This window comes from Aedes aegypti, chromosome 1 (genome assembly GCF_002204515.2).
Source record: "Aedes aegypti strain LVP_AGWG chromosome 1, AaegL5.0 Primary Assembly, whole genome shotgun sequence".
In the NCBI taxonomy this organism is placed as follows: Eukaryota; Metazoa; Arthropoda; class Insecta; order Diptera; family Culicidae; genus Aedes; species Aedes aegypti.
In genome coordinates, this window is record NC_035107.1 from 202,827,240 (window position 1) to 202,844,549 (window position 17,310).

Here is a 17,310-nt window from a genome sequence, read left to right on the forward strand (position 1 = left end):
GCTCCTGGTGATTATAGAATTTTCTACATCCTCAGAAACTTCCAGAAAGTAGTTTATCTCTCTTAGTTAGTATATTAAACAAATGTTTTCAATTGGCATATTTTCTCGACAAATGGAAAAATGCTAAGGTTGTACCAATTCTAGAACCAGACAAAAATCCTGCTGAAGCTTCTAGCTATCGTCCAATCAGTTTGCTATCTTCCATCAGTAAACTTTTTGGAAAGGTTATTTTGAACAGAATGATGGTCCACATCAACGAAAATTTATTTTTTGCCAATGAACAGTTCGGATTCCGCCATGGACATTCGACCACTCATCAACTTTTACGTGTAACAAATTTGATTCATTCCAATATATCTGAAAGCTATTCTACTGGTCTTGCTCTTCTAGACATAGAAAAAGCATTTGAAAGTGTTTGGCATGAAGGCTTGATCGTAGAATAAAAAAAAAAAAAATTTGCAACATACATTGTTAGAATAATTCAAAGTTATCTGTCAAATCGTACACTTCAGGATAATTATCAGAACTCCAGGTCTGCAAGATTTCCTGTAAGAGCTGGTGTTCCTCAAGGCAGCATTTTGGGACCAATTTTATATAATATTTTCACATCTGACTAACCTGAGTTACGTCAAGGATGTCAAAAATCCTTGTTTGCGGATAACACAGGCCTTTCCGCCAAAAAAATAAAATAAAATTTTGAAAATGATTCTGAAGCTTCCTCCCTGGTATAGTACCAATTAGTTATATAGAATATCCAATGATGAAACATTGAAACAAATGTCAAAAAAAAAAAAAATTAATAATTTCAGGCAAAAATCGTTACAATCTTTTATTGCCACGATAAATGCGCTATATATTTAGGTTAAGTAAATTGAAAACGTTTTTTTTTCTTATAAGCAGTTGAAATCAACTCACCTGTAAAAAATCTGAACTGCTACGGCAAGTGAAATGTAATATGTTGTTAATAAAAGCTTAATTTTGTCATACCAAATAAGGATGATAGTGTTGTCTAATACAGAACACCTAGATCTAAGAAATTGGAATGATACTAATAAAGAAATGAAAAAAAATCGAAATTTCGCTCACTTAAATTTGAAGTAATAAAATTAAAAGGTACAACATTCCTCAGCATAAATTCGTTCACCGTCATATTAGGTACGCACGCACATACCAAGAGGAACTTATTTTCGTCCCTATCCTCAGAATAGACGCAACGACACGCTCTGCGAACAGTATAGCTTTCATTCACAAAAAAATGGAATCAAAACAAAATCCGCCGAAGAAACGCCTATCGAGTAAAAGTAGCATGTCATCATCAGCCAGGCACCACACCATCTGTGAATCATTCGACCATTAGCGATTAGAAACCGGACAACTTGCTGTAGGTAAGAGTGGATAGGTGATCGGAGCAGCCAGCTGTCACACTTGTACCACAGTTCGACAGAAAACGATGTTGAAATTCATCATCGTTGATTTTTTCGGAATGTTTGTTTGATATTTTTGTAGCTGGCTCTCTCCGTCCTGTTTCATGAATATTTAATGTCATTTTCTAAATCTGGATGTTGAAAACCAAATGAAATTGTTAGAATTGGTAGGTACATGACAAGGTTGATTTAAAGCATTGTAATACTATGAATTTGTATGGAGAATCCTACACAAAAACGCAGAGTAAAGAGTTTTTAACGATTAACCTGTTCTTTATAAGAAATAACTGCATAAGAGTAGCTTTTCTATTCAGAGTCCAAATTGAGAAAGTAGGGATAAATTTCACTAAGCTTTATCCTAATGTGATTGATTTTTACGTCATTCTCAAAACTTGTGACAATCTGAGCTGTTAGGTCATAAAAAGGCTAGGAGCTTAGTTGGAAAAGCACCTCGGTTCAAATTGTTTTAAATTCAAACAGAATTACCCCTGCTTATGCCACCGTAGGTGACTTTTATTCCGTCTCTTCATCAACCGAAAAACCCAACAGAATCAAGAAATCCAGAAAATGCACCTGTTTCAAGTAATTTGTCTCCTACTGATTTTTTTTAACTAAACAATTGAATCAAATAATTGATGCAATGTTCGAAACTACCACAATAGCTGAAACAGTTTAAGTCAGTGTAAAATTTAATAATTATATTGTAATTGATATCAAATGGATCCAAATATTTTTTTACATATTTTGAGTTGGAACAAAGAATGGTTAAAAGGACAAGCTGTTCAATTTTCTAACAACTCGCAACACACATATAGCAGTTATAAGTGAAACTTATTTGAAACCTGGATCCAAACTTAAAAGAAATCCTAACTTTGTTTATTTTCGTAATAATCGACTGGATGGAGCATGTGGTGGTGTTGCTATCATCTTTCATTTGCATACAAAACATAACTTTTTTCGTCATTTGAAATCAAAGTTTTTCAAACTTTTGGTGTTTCTGTTGAAACACAGCTTGGTGGATATACTTGCATAGCTGTCAATTAGCCCTTTTCAATGCACTGGGCAACAAGTTAATTTGTTTCAAAGTGCCTTGCAAAAATTGACTCGCAGTAAGCCTCATGGAACAATGGATCATTGAAGGTAGTTTTTGTCAGTGCTCACCGCATCAAAACAAAGGCGCCACTGTATATGGGGTTTAACATTGTGACAGCATTGCTGTTCTGTCAAACACACAAGACTACGGTGGCGCTACCTATGCCGTTTTGGTTATTTCAATGATCCATTGTATTTGATGAGTGCTCTTCAGGATACTTCTCAATGCAATGTCTTGGATAGCCCTACTTGTTTTTCCCTTCCAGAAATTCTTCAACGATTGAATTGATCTTACCCGACTTTAGCCGCATTTGAAGCCAACTGGTTATTCACGATGATATTTATTCTGAACATGTCTCTGTTACACTTAGAATATCCCATGAAACGATTCTCAATCCTATCTGCTTCACTTTCAATTATTTTCGAGTCGACTGGAATGCATATAAAATATATATATATATATATATATATATATATATATATATATATATATATATATATATATATATATATATATATATATATATATATATATATATATATATATATATATATATATCGATAGTTCCAGATGTTAACATTTCTTGGCAAACAAAACTCAATATTGACAATGCTCTCAAACTTTAACAAACTCCATTGTTGAAGCAAAGGCATTGCAATACCAAAATGTGAAGGAAAAAATGCGTAAAAAGCGGAAAATCGATTATACAGTCAACCCTCTATGAGTCTTTATTGAAGGGACCATCGACTCATGGAAATATCGAGTCATGGAACAGCAATGCTATGGAAAGCCGTTTGAAGGGACCATCGTAGTAACCATGAAATTTGATTTTTAATATGGTTCCATGTGTCGATATCGAGTAATAGCACATCGACTCATGGAGGTTTAACTGTAGAATTTTGAAAATAAAATTTTGCCAGTTTTCCGCTTTTGGTCGTTTTAAGCAATTTAAAACCGTTTTAAGTCGTTTCAAACCATTTTTAGCCGGTTTAAGCTATTTAGACCATTTTTGCCGTTCAAAGCCATTTTAGGCAATTTTTAAGGCATTTAAGCCGTTTTTCAAAATTTTATGTCATTTCAGCCGTTTTAAGCGGTTTTGAGCCGTTTCAATTAAGCCGTATTAAGCTGTTTGAAGTAGTTTTGATTCGGTTTTGGCCATTCGGTTTGGGCCGTTTTTGGCAGTTTTAACCATTTTTAATTGTTTCAGCCATTTTTAACTATTTTAGGCAATATTTTCGTTTCGAGTTATTTTTAAGTCGATTTAAGCCATTTTAAGCCGTTTTAAACCGTTTTAATCCGTTTTATGCAATTTCAAGCCGTTTAAGATGTTATTAGTTATTTTAAGTCATTTAAGTCGTTTTAATCCGTTCAAACCAATTCAAGCCATTTAAGTCGTTTAGAGCCATTTTGAGCCGTTTGTAGTTGTATTATTTTTTATTTTTATTAGCTCTGGGAGTTCATCTCGGGACCAACGGCTTTACTTCCCTTCCTAAGGAAGTCATCACTGAAATATTCAGTAACTATCTCGGGGATGTGATTCGATCCCAGGTCCTCGACGTGAGAGGCGTGTATTCTAACCACTACACCAGGTCCGTTCCCAAGTTGTATTAAGCCGTTTTAGCTATTTTAAGCCATTCCCAGCCGTTTTAAGCAGTTTTAGCCCGTTTTGAGTCATTTTGCGTCATTTAAGCCGTTTGGAGCCGTTTTAAGTCGTTTTAAGCCATATAAAGCCATTTTATGCTGTTTAAATCTATATAAGGCCATTTTTGCCGTTTTAAGTCGTTTTAATCCGTTTTAGGCTGCTCAAGCCGTTTTGAGCCGTATAGAAAAGTTTTAAGCCGTTTCAAGTCGTTTTAAGCCGTTTTTAGCCGTTCAAGATATTTTGAGCTGTTTTAAAATGTTTTGAGTCATTTTAAGCCGTTCTAGCTATTTTAAGCCATTTCTAGCCGTTTTGAGTCATTTTGAGCCGTTTCAATAAGTTTTGAGCCGTTTTAAGACGTTTCAAAACGTTCAAGACATTTAAAGCTGTTTTGAGCAATTGTAAGCGATTTTAAGCCGTTCTAGCTATTTTGAGCCGTTTCAAACCAATTTAACTCGTCTGGAGCCGCCTTAAGCCGTTTCAAATTGTTTTAAGCCGTTTTAAAACGTTTTAAGCCATTTTATGCTGTTTCAGTCTATTTTAGGCCATTTCGCCGTTTCAATCCGTTTTAAGCTATTTTAAGTCGTGTTAAGCTATTTTTTAGTGAAAAGACAATTTACACCGTCTTCAGTAATAGGCTGCACAGACTGAACATAACTAACATTAGATAACGGACACATGGAACGACCAATGGAGTGTGAAGTGGAGTGTGTGAGTGTGTTAATTGAAGAATTTTTCGTTTGATGAAAAGATTTCTCCGACTGGGGCGGGAATCGAACCCTAAACGACGGACGCCGCTGACCGCACGGCTACGAAGCTCATTTTAGGCTGTTTCAAGCCGTTTTGAGCCGTTTACTAGCGTTTTAAGCGTTTCAAGTCGTTTTAAGCCGTTTCAAGCCGTTTTAATCCGTTCAAGAAATTTTAAGCTGTTTTGAGGTTAATATGCTGTTTTAATCCATTTTAAGCCGTTTGTAGCCATTTTAAGCCGTTCTAGCTATTTTAAGACATTTCAAGCCATTTTGAGCCATTCAAGCCGTTTTGAGCCGTTTCAAATCGCTTTAAGACGTTTTAAGCCATTTCAAGCCGTTTCAAACCGTTATGCGCCATTTCAATCTGTTTTAGGCCAATTTTGCCGTTTTAAGCCATTTTTGCTTTCATGTCTTTTTAAACCGTTTTAAGTCGTTTTAAGCCATTTTAGGCCATTTTAAACCGTGTTGAGCCGTTCAAGCAGTTTTAAGCCGTTATGAGTCATTTTGAGCCATTTAAGCCGTTTAATCCTTTATGAGCCGTTTTAAGCCGTATTGAGTCGTTTCAAGCCGTTTTAAGTCATTTTAAGCCGTTTCAAGACATTTTAAGCCATTATTGCCATTTTTAAGCCGTTTTTAGTTATTTTGAGCCATTTAAGCCATTTTGAGCTTTCTTAAGTCGTTTTAAGTCATTATTCGTTTCAAACGATTTTAAGCCGTTTTGAGCCGTATTAAGCCGTTTCAAGCCGTTTTAAACCATTTTAAGCCGTTTTAGGTCGTTTTAAGCCGTTTTAAGCCATTTTTGGCCGTTTTTAACCGTTTTTGGCCCTTTTTAGCAATTCAAGCCGTTTTTAGTTGCAGGTATGTTCCATTTTTATCACGTTCCGATTTTGTCACGCTCCGATTTTGTCACGTTCCGATTTCGTCAACAAATTATTCAGTTTTTATCAACACACAGATAATGATTTTTTGAATTTTCAAAATGTTTGGAATATAAACTAAATACTTATTTTAAAGCAATTTAAATGCTTTTCAATAGCCTCAGAATTGGATTTTCAACTTTATGTTAATGTTGAGCACCTACGATACATGGTAACTGTCAACCCGAATAAAAAATACAATACAAAAACAATATAACGTATTGTGACAGTACCATTCAATATATTGGAAATACAATACAGTATATGTAAAATGACAATACAATTACAGTACAATATATTGTTTTGAACAGTTCACTGTATGGTATTTGAGATTTTTGCAATATAATGTATGGGTGGTTAAGTATCGTAACAATACAAATATAGATATTTTCTCATACAAACATTTTGAAAATACAATACGATATAATGTTCATGAATTGTCTTGATTAGCAATTCGTGTATTGTTGTACAATACAAAAACAATTCAACGAACTGTATCATGGTTGCATTCGTCGTTGCAGCTAATGTCAAGTGACTTCTAAAAAACTACTTATTTTTACTTTTTGAATATTTTTCACCCAACATTTCTTGCTTTCTGAACTTGTTTTGTTTATTTCTTTCAGCAAAGCTACATAGAAAAAAGCAACAGTTGTTTTACGCGAAAATAGGAATTTGACCAAAATTGTAAGGTATAAAACCAATTAAAAACAATACAATGTTCTGTTACAATATATTATATTGATTTTGAATTGTATATCCAAACAAGAATAATATTGCTTCGACATTCAATTACAATACGCTGTATTGTATCCAATACGTTATATTGTACATTAATGGTTTATTCCATTCACTGAATGATACGTTTTTATCCGGGAAGTCATATACGATTCAATAAGATTTGACTTTTTGTCCACTAATCAATTAAAGTTTTCAAACTTAGCATGGTCTGTTGGACAAGATGGACCAATTCTTCGACAAACGAGAGTTGCTCTGGCCACGTCCTAGCAACAATTGTTATTTCTTTTTCTTATATAACATGGCGTTAAAGAATTTTCTATGTAAATTCCACGTAAGACAATTTTGGCGTTCTTAGACCCCCTTCCCCCTATGGTATGGTTTTTTGTATGAAAAAAATGTATGACACGTAAGATATCTCAAAACTCTGTTCTAGATTGGCGATTAGTGCATCCCTGTCGAAGTTGGTATTAATAACTTTAGAAGAAAGATCACCACAATCATTTAAATGATAAGATTTTGGAAATTCAAAACACAGGAAACCTTAAATATTAATTTCAGTTTGTGAAACTTTCGCAACATACCTCCACATTTCATCACCAATCGGGTGAACACTAAGCTGAAAAGAAGGCTCTCTCTCAGTTGGGATATTATTCCATAAATAAGAAGTAGAATAAGAAACAGACGGATGAGGATGAACAGTAGAAAAAGTTGTTTTTTGTTCAATCTATCTTGAAAAAAGCAATGATCAGCTTGTAGTTATTTTTACAAATATGATGCACCTTATGGTGTAAAGGACATTTATGTGATTATGGTTTTAATATTTTATATTACATTTATTGAAATTGTAACCAACAAAACTAAAACTATTAATGATTTATTACAAAATCATATTGATTGATAGGAGTCTGTAATCAACTTTCATTACGAGCCTATAAGAATGAACAATCTAAATGCTCCTCACGGCTCCTAAACATCAATACTGTTTATATGATTAAAATGTGTATTATCCTAACAAAACTGCAATTTTCTTCTCAAATTTGTAAAATATTTTGAATAACAAAATTATTCTGTTTTGGTCACGATTTCATACCTGTTTTTTAAGCTAAAATGTCTATATCTGTATCCTTTGAGTAAAAATAGGGGCTCCTGGGGTAATATGCACTGCCGAGGCAAAACGCACTCTGTCAGTTTCTCTGAAATAAACGAGCTTTGAGAGAAAAACACTATGCGGATCGATGAAACGTTGCAAATTGTTGACACCCTGAGAATTTGATACATTTTGGAAAACTTAACAAGGAGATAGAGCAATAAATTCAAAAAGCACGATTCTGATGTAACTTTCCAGATCATTTCACTTGTTGTTTTGAGAGCGATGAATTGAGAATTTTCACAACCTTTCACCATAAAATAGATGATTAGAGACTGGATAAGTTGTTGATTACATGATTTGGCGAAATAACACAACGATTTCTATTTTTCATAACATTTTCTGTTAAGCGCCCGGTTGGGGCAACATGCACTCCATCGGTTGGGGCGGAACGATCCAGTCCAAAATAAACTACAATCACGAAAGTTAGGTTATTTGATGTCTTTACCAACGAATTTATGCACAATTATATCATCTTATACACGAAAACTATCAAAAACTCGTGTTTTTACGATAAATAAAATTACGTTTAAAACACGATGGTGCATCTTGCCTCATTGTTGTGGTGCGTTCTGCCCCAAAAAGCGGTGCATCGTGCCCCACATAAATCCTAATTCACGCAAAAGTAGTGTTTGAAAAAAGTTAAATTTCCCAACAATCTAAATTAATTATGATGAAAATTCGCTCAACACCATGTAGGGTGAACCCAAACCAACTAGATTCGTGTATTAAAACACTACATACATGTTGTTTAGTATTCATTTCGGCACATTTTCCTTAAGTGGTGCATATTACCCCAGGAACCCCTATCAATATTCCAAAAGTAAGATTGTTAAAATCTTCTATTATCATGATAAATGCGTTATATGTTTCGATTAAGGAATAATAAGTTTGGAATCTAACTTCTAAAATTGCACTAAAACTTCAAAGGCACTAATCTCGCGAAGGAAGCATCCAAAAACAGTGCACTTTTTATTTTGGCTTTGTGCACTAGCGGAAAGCTTAAAATAAGAAGATCAGGAACGTTTGCGTACTATTTCTGCAGTTTAGAGCCTTTGAAAACGCGAGTAGGGTCACAAGTCGGTCATTGTGACGGCCATCTTTGAGTTCCGAGATGTTTCACCTTAAGTTGGTTGTAAATTAGTTTTTTTTTCTTTTATAAGCATTTAAATTAAATCAATGTATAAGCATTTAAATTAAATCAATTATAATAGCTTTATTAAGTTTTACCATATAAGGATGATAGTATGTCTAAATCAGTACACATAGATATAAGAAATGAATGTACTGAATAAAATGATACTAATAAATAAATAAGAATATGATGATTTTTTTTATTTAACTCAACTTTTTTGGCAGCGATCAATAATCGTAGAATTACTGGCACAATCACTTTAGTTACGATTTATTCCCTCTGTTCGGGAATGGCGAATCCGCTGCTTTTTTGCGGGCACTACCATTAAATCAAATTCAAACCTTTATTAAGCAGTCGTAAAATTAATTGTATCCACCCCTTGCTCCTCCTCTCCAAAATCGCTGATTTCGATGAAGCTTCTTCGCTTAAAAAACTGCATTCGATTCGATTCGACCTGCCGACGAAAAAAAAAACCGGTCTGGTAGCGATTCGACAACGGCGACGTTTTGCGGCTTCTGGTCTTGAGCGCAAGGGGTTTGTTCTCGTTTGATGCTGCCTCGTTTTTTTTTTCTCACTAGAGGAACATTATTTCGAACATGCATATCGGACTCATCAGAGCTCGAACTAATGGCCGACCGCCAGTTATTGGCGGACGTTCGTTAATTCCTTTGTGCAAGTTTAATGTCCAAATCCATCTTAATGATGGGACAAATCGGATGCGAGTGCCACTTGGCATAATCGATTTTCGAGCACTTGCACGGGAGGATTTGTAGGGAAAGAGACAAAGAGGTAAGGTAAAATTTTAGTGCTTTAACTCTCTTCGAATGGAAACTGGAAAGCGTTCTTACGAAAACAATCAAATAAGCAGGAAAGAGCCGTTAAAATGGACCGACAGGCATTGGTTCTATCCTAGAATCGGTGCCAGAGCGCGAGAGCGAAGCTGCTACCGGATGTCAAGTACTCCGAGACTGGAATGGACTGTATTGCTACAGTGAAGCGCACACGAGGTTTTCCGATATCCAGCTCATCGTTGAATCGCTGACAGCTTGCGTCATGGCGCTCCCTATGATCATGATAAAGGTAGCTGAACTACCTTGGGGTTACCTCCGAGGTAGTTATTGGTAGTATATTAAGGCTCACAAAAATGCATATATCCATAGGGTTTTCCAACAGCTATTCCTAGCTGTCAGAGAAAATATACCGCATAAGGTAGTTTAACTGAACATCGACTTGAAAGACTGCGTGGTTACTATTCATTCTCCGACCGAAATCACTGTGGTTAGCATGGCACCAAGAAATAAGGTTGCCAAAGAGAGCCGCGTCATCGTCAAACTGCAAGACCTAGTCGTGCAGTTGCCTGCCCCTTATGTGATACTGGGCGATATAAATGCCCATCACCCATCCTGGGGATCGCATGAGGTCGAAGTTAGAGGAGAGCGCTTGTATCAGTTACTCGACAGATTCTCGGTACTGAATGATGGAAGACTGGCTAGGATCGATCCTATCACCATAGCCTCGTGGGATTCCATCAACGATTTTATCTGGAAGGTAGACGATGATTTACACGGTAGTGACCACTTCCCTATTATGACGTTGCAGGCCGTAGACTCCGTGTCTACTGTGACGAGGCTTAGATGGAGTATTGAGAAGGCAAATAAATCGGAATACGCTCGCTCTACCGAGCTTTGGAGGAAGGTGAAACCCGTTAGTGATGAGGCATGTGCAAAAATCAGGGTAGAAGGAAGCATAACTAACGATGTGGGTAAGGTTGCTGAGGCGCTTGCTGACTAATTCGCCAAGGTGTCGGTGAACAGCAATTTCAGTGATACTTTCCTGCGGGCCAAATTGATAGCCGAAGCGGAATTCAGCTACTCTGACAATAAGACGCTACCATAGTGATATAGACCAATCATGTTGCTGAGTTGCAAGGGTAAAACACTCGAACGTATGGTTAACCGACGCTTGTCAACTGTTTTCTCCAAGCTCGATCGTAATTGGACAAGGCCTCGTCGGACGATTTGCATGTAAATGTCCAAGGCATACGCCATGACATGGTGGCTTCCGATCTTAGATACACTTAAGAAATAAAACTTCCAGGGCGCATGTTTAACTACGAGCAAAAATGTCCCTCATTGCGATGAACAGCGTCTTTGAACGCATACCCAAAGGAGTGCACATCATTGGGTATGCCGATGATATTACCTTGGTCGTGTTTGGTAAATACGCTAGGTGAGTTAGGCTTAAAATGAATGTGGATCCGTTGGTCCAATGGGCAGATAGCGTAGGTTTAATAATTTCTCCAGAGACGTCTAAACTCACGCACGTTTGCTTTAACCATCACCACTGATCTAATACCTTCCTCCTTCCCTCCGTCCCTCCGTCAGGAGGGTTTTAGGTATTACCTTCCTGACGGAGGCACCTACGTTCAAAGGGACTCTTCCGGGTTGCGCAGACTAACGGATACTGACTTTGTACACAAGGTCTCGATTGTGGCAAAGGTCCTGGGATGAGTCGTTTCCGAAGGTCTGGAGTTTGAAGGAGCGGTGTGGTGATCAACAGGGGGTACAGAAAGTAGGCTCTTCAAGCTAGCTATACGATTACAGTTTAGGTATCGAGCTGACATGAGAGTCAATACTTAATTTTGTAGGTCGTGCTCGAATAACGAGGTCGACGTTATGGCATGCAAGATATCTTACTTGGAGGTGGTGCTCCAAATTAGCGGTGCGTAGAGAGGTCGAGCTGCTGTGCACGACAAGGTGTTGTAGATGGCAATGCCTAGCTAGGAGGTTGGCTCTTCTAGCATTTGAAGTTTGAACTTGAAAGAAAATGACAACTGTCATACCTAAGTTTAAAGCTCGACAGGATATTCCAATGCAATGGTAGAAGACCACCGACCTGGCTGTTTTGTTGGTCTTTCGCAAGTGGAAACCAATCTTGCCAATGCAATGAAGCAAGTCAATGTCGCATGGTAGTTGGCGTTTGCTATAACTGAACTAGAAGAGTTACAGGTATCCAGAATCATGAAGAATGAGCCGTCGCATGCCTAGTTTTGGTACAAAAACTGAAATGACCCGCAATACGGGCATCTCCGGTGATCATTCCTGGGTTATTTCGGTAGTCCAGAAGAACCAAAATGGCCATTCATCAATAATTGAACTAGCAGTTACAGGGATTCAAAATCATGAAGATTGAGCCCTCGCATGCCTACTTTCGGGGCTAAAACTTTGTGGTCCCATGTTACGGGTTTCCCGGTGGCCATTTCGGTGCTCCAAAATTACCAGAATAACCATCCATTCATTCTTTTGGCAAAAGACATCCAAACATAAAAAATCGTAAAGAATTGGACATAATTCATTTGGTTTTGGGATATAAATCTGAGTAATTTCATCGAATTGTTCAGATTGACAACCTCCCGGGACTCCAGGAATCGGTTCCGCATGGACCATACTGGACCGATTTTTTCAGGAAATGTGCGCCGGTAATTGGTTGCTTATTACAGAAAAAATTTTTGCCAAAATATCCATCAACCAATGCTACCGATGTGAATTATATATACAGAACTGCGATGGAAACTTACTTTTCGGATGTTCCGGGTTTCTGGAACCGGGTATGAATAACTAAGTGATTTGAGAATCTCTATTCACAGTCCATGTGAATACCTATTCAACAATATGAGGACGGTTCAGATTCCTTGTTAAGTTACGAAACTACAGGTCGTCAAAGTAAGGGTCTCTGAAGGGACTTTTTTCAGATGTAGCAGGTTCCCGGTGGCCACAATGACCATATCCGGATCTCCGGGAAGGTTTCTGAAACTAGACATGTGTGCCCTTCATTTGAGCCCAACAGAACTAAATTCGGTTAACACACTGGTTTTTGCGAGCTGTTTGAATTTTCGGATCAATAACGACCCTAAGTCACAATTTGTAACTTTTTTTTATGGAAGCTCCCCTAGGGGTTATTCAAAACTTATGTTTCCGCAAAAACAAAATTTCCCGCAAAAAAATAATTGTCAGAAAGTTTCAAATTGCTAAGTTATTTCAGTCAAAAGTTACATTGATTTGAATTTTAAAATGGGTCGAAAAAGACCCAAGATCCTTACTAAGGTTAATGAGTTATTACTGCAAACCGTTCGCAACCTTGGAGCGCTTTGAAAAGAAGAAATGGCATGCTCATTGAATTTTCAACTCCAAAAAAACAATACTATCCTTTAATTGTCTAAAGAATTTGGTTTGAATAGAATGTCAATTTACTGAAATTAAACACTCTTCTATCTAATATTGACTTCTCAAAACTCTCCGAGTCACTGCCAGAAAATATAAAGATTTTTTGGAACTGAGAGACATAGAGCTCAATGAAATCGTAAGGTACTATTATCCACACCGAAATTATTCTAAAACATGTACATTTATAAGAGGTTAAAGTTATTAAACCTATGTCGCATCAATGATACGCGTCGATAGAAATTGTTGATGGGAAGATGAATGTTCCACACATAAGAATATCTCGCTTTGCAAATCGATAAGTCAAGTTGATTAATGTCAAACTCATAAACAAGAAATCATAAGTCTAGTGTAGATTACATCAAATGTTGTAAAAAAGTAAAAATTAATCTGTTTTATTGGACGCTAATGAATCACAACTTAAGTATATCAGGATAAGTTCTAAATATCAATGTCTTATAATCATGTTGATTTACTGTGAGAATCTTCCAGCCTAGAATGCTATCAAAATTACGTCAATTAATTTGTTTTGTCTAACATGAAATTTTCGTCAGGTTTAATATTAGTTTTCTCGTAGTAACCGTTTGAGTTTGGTAACAGAATTTTGGAAGATTCCTTACATAATCCTTGGTTAGGTTCTGTATAAAGATACGATGATTGTTATGGCGTCTTATAATTGGAATGAAATGAGCATAATCCTTCACCGATTGCCCATCAATTTTGCTTATTCTTTCGTCCCGGAAACAAATGACTGAAACTAGGTCAAATCGTTCCACCACCTAAAGTTGATGCATCTTAACTGGCCATTCTTCAAAAATTTTATTCAAGTTTTTTAATCCGTTTTATCTAAAAAATACAAGCGTTTTAGCATCCTGAAAGTAATTATAAACATGTTAGATATTTCTAAAACATTAATTGCTACACATTGTTATCAATTACCTTTTCGAGATAAATTCTGTGTTATTCATTACAGCAAGGTCTTGGAAACCTTCAATTGATTGAAACAAGCATGAAATTATACAAAGTAACAAAGGCCAATGCCACTAGCGTAGAAAAGCGCCACAAGGATTTTCAGGACGAAATATCCTTGAACTTTGTGTGAAGGAATCATATCGTCTCAAAACAAAAATATTCAGCCATACAGGAACAGGAAGGAGCAAAAGAGATGGACTTCCTCTGTCAAATATATGAAAACTCGAATACTTGCTTATCTTGCGTCATCATTGAAGTCATCAAATGCCATCCAAAACTAATCATAAACACAGGAAGCTTTCAAATTGACCACAACAACTGAAATTCGTGCTGATTAATCTAATCAAACAGAATTTCTTGCATAATTTCTCCGATATCATTCCTCCACACAAGTTCATTTGCTGTCTCGTTCGCACAACTACCCTTTCGTACTACGGTTTGTTTTGCAGAAACGATACCACACACAAGATGGAATCATCCACCTCCTCAATGATTGCCTCCCGCCGCCGATTCCGACGATTCCCTGTATGGTTCAGCTCTTTTCACATTTTTTCCTCTTCTTGTCACAGCAGTGAGGGTAGGGGAATGAAAGCAAAATTTCATTTACAGTTTTTTGCGCCAGCAAAGAAGTTTCACATTACTCTGCAACCGGAAGAACGTCCTACCTGTGATTCTTCAGCTACTAATCCAAAAATAAGCGCCACAAATGTGAGGGAATTTGCACTTTTTTCGACACTTTCGAGCACGGACAAAACACTTTCGCACCACGACCGATCGCCACTTTACACGGGATTTTTATTTTTTTTTTTTCTCCTTACATCGATATCGCTCACTTACTCCCACCGATTGATAATTTCTCTTTCATCCTAATGGGGAAGGGCTATCCGTCAAAGGTTTATTTTTATTTTTAGTTTTTGACAGTTCAGTCGATTGCTCGAGCAATAAGAGTATATGGGAAAAGGTAAGCAGGATAGTAATTGGTGTGCGTGATGACTATTTAAAGTTCAAACGATACTACAACCACATCAAGGCGACCTACCATAAGAAACTATACGAGTTATGATGGTATCATCCGTGTTTGCGTTTACTGTCTATACACAATACAACCCCACTCCATTTTCATTATCACCTTAACGGTTTGATGTTCGCCAAAGAAGTAGAAAGTGAAGTTGACTGCAATGGTCGAAGAGTGCGTTCAATTTTCAAATTTTTTAACTCATACATAGATAAACAAACGTAAAAGCAGACGAAAAATCGAAGCATGCACATTTCAATATGAAATCGAGTGCTAAATTTCATTTGCAACGATTTCTACTACTAAGATTCTAAATTAACGCACAGGTCTTAGCTGGATGGCTATTTTGGGTCCAGAGCTTACATCTTGTCACGAACATGAAAATTAATGAATTTATTTCAATTATGGTTTCAGGTCATTTGCCCAAAACTCAATTAACTGAATGACCGGACACCTAAGCAACACAGTTTGATTTATCTTAGAAATAAAAATATCTCTTCACTAAAGTTGTGAATTGGTACTGTGAAAAACGTGTGTGAATCTGTGTGGTTTCAGTTGCGTAATGACTATCCCCGCACTGCAGACTTCAGTGCAGGAAAGTAGGCCGTTTCATGACAGATTGGCGTGATGAAAAACAGCCTATTACGATGAGAAATTGCAAAATAGTAGTTTACGGAACAAGTTGCAGAATGATGATTTTTACAGCACGAGTTGTAAATTTATCCTACGAGGCTTGCCGATTAATTACGCAACTAAAACAGTTGCGTCATGAGAAAGCGTTGCGTAATGAACCATCAATCAACCATAATGAACAGCACTGAGTTGCGTAATGACTATTCCCACACTACATACTTCGGTGCTGGAAGGTTAGCCGTTTTGTGACAGATTGGCGTGGTGAAAAACAGCCTATTACGATAACAGCCTATTAAAATACTTTTATCGATCTTGAAATTAGGTCAACTTATCTTTTCAGTTTCATTAAAGACTAGGAGAAATGTAGTAGGCTGGGACATAGGAGTCTCTAGGTTGCTAGGATAATAAATGTCACTATTGTTCTAAACAGCATAAAACTAAGACTTATTTTTGGGGTCTCTACACTGGTAAACCTTCAATATTATACTCGTATGGTTGAAAATATCGTTTTTGCTTTGCACTGCTTATTATTCTCAAGTCAAATTTTGAATGCTCTCCGAAAATTAGAGCTCTGACACCGCACAACCCGTTCACAGCTTGTGCTTCACAAAGCACAGTTTATTCATCAACTAGTTGGTTAGAGCATGGAAATTTCAATTGGTTTTCTATGAGGCTTAGATGCTGATCTCGCGAAGATCTATGTGAAATAAATTCAAATCACTCAAGTGCATTGATATAGCTTATACAATTCGATTTATGTCATACAGGGCAATAAAATACGCCTAATCTACGTAGAATTAGGTCAAATTTATCAAAGGAGTTTATCAACTTGGAATTTAATTGATGTCCTAGACGACGTTAAGATACCTCTGATCTACATGGAAAAACTTGGAAATTTAAATTTATGGTCAACAGGGCGTTAAAATGCATCTGATCTATGTGAAATAAAGTTAAATTATTCCTAGACGGTGATACAGCTTTGAATTTCCATAAGATAGGATAAGGTTAAATTACTCCAGGGCGTTAATTGGTGTACTACAGGGCGCTAAGATGCAGTTGATTTACATAAGGTAATGAAAAATTACTCCATGGCGCTGATGAAGTTTGACAATTTCTTTTGATGTCATGCAGGGCGTTAAAATGCAACTGTTTTAAGAATTATAATTATAAATAATTGTAATTTAAATTACTCTAAGGTGTTGGTACAGCTCAACACTTACTATTGATTAACTATAGGGCGTCAATTTGCTTCTGATATCGCAATGGTCTATGTAAAATAAGGTGAAATTACTCCAAGGCGTTGATACAGGTTGTATATTTCGATTGATGTCCTTAAGGGCGTTAGATTGTAGCTAATTTCGCCAAGGTCTATTAATTTACTCAGATATCTTATGAATTTCGGTGGAAATTTAAAAAAAATGAGAAGAGCTTTTTAGTCGTCGACTAAGCGCGACATGCACTCTGTTTTTGCAGGTTTACGTGAAAAAATATATTAAATTTCCATGGATTTAATTTTATTTGGTATCGTGTTCACGGTGCTTCAATTACCGTTATTATCAAATAAAATATACCATCCAAACGGCAGTCGGCAGTTGATTCCTGACATTGTTCTGCACCTCTGGGCCAAA

At 36.6% G+C, this 17,310-nt stretch overlaps 1 protein-coding gene across 1 annotated transcript in view; it reads right to left on the bottom strand.

Moving 5' to 3' along the window:
- LOC5578164 (steroid hormone receptor ERR2) overlaps positions 1-14,891 on the bottom strand; it is a 128,193-nt gene extending 113,302 nt beyond the window's left edge. The window contains exon 1 of the mRNA XM_021857270.1: positions 14,700-14,891. The gene's annotated coding sequence lies outside the window, so the exon portion shown is untranslated. The remainder of the gene's footprint in view (positions 1-14,699) is intronic.
- Between the last annotated feature and the right edge of the window lie 2,419 nt (positions 14,892-17,310).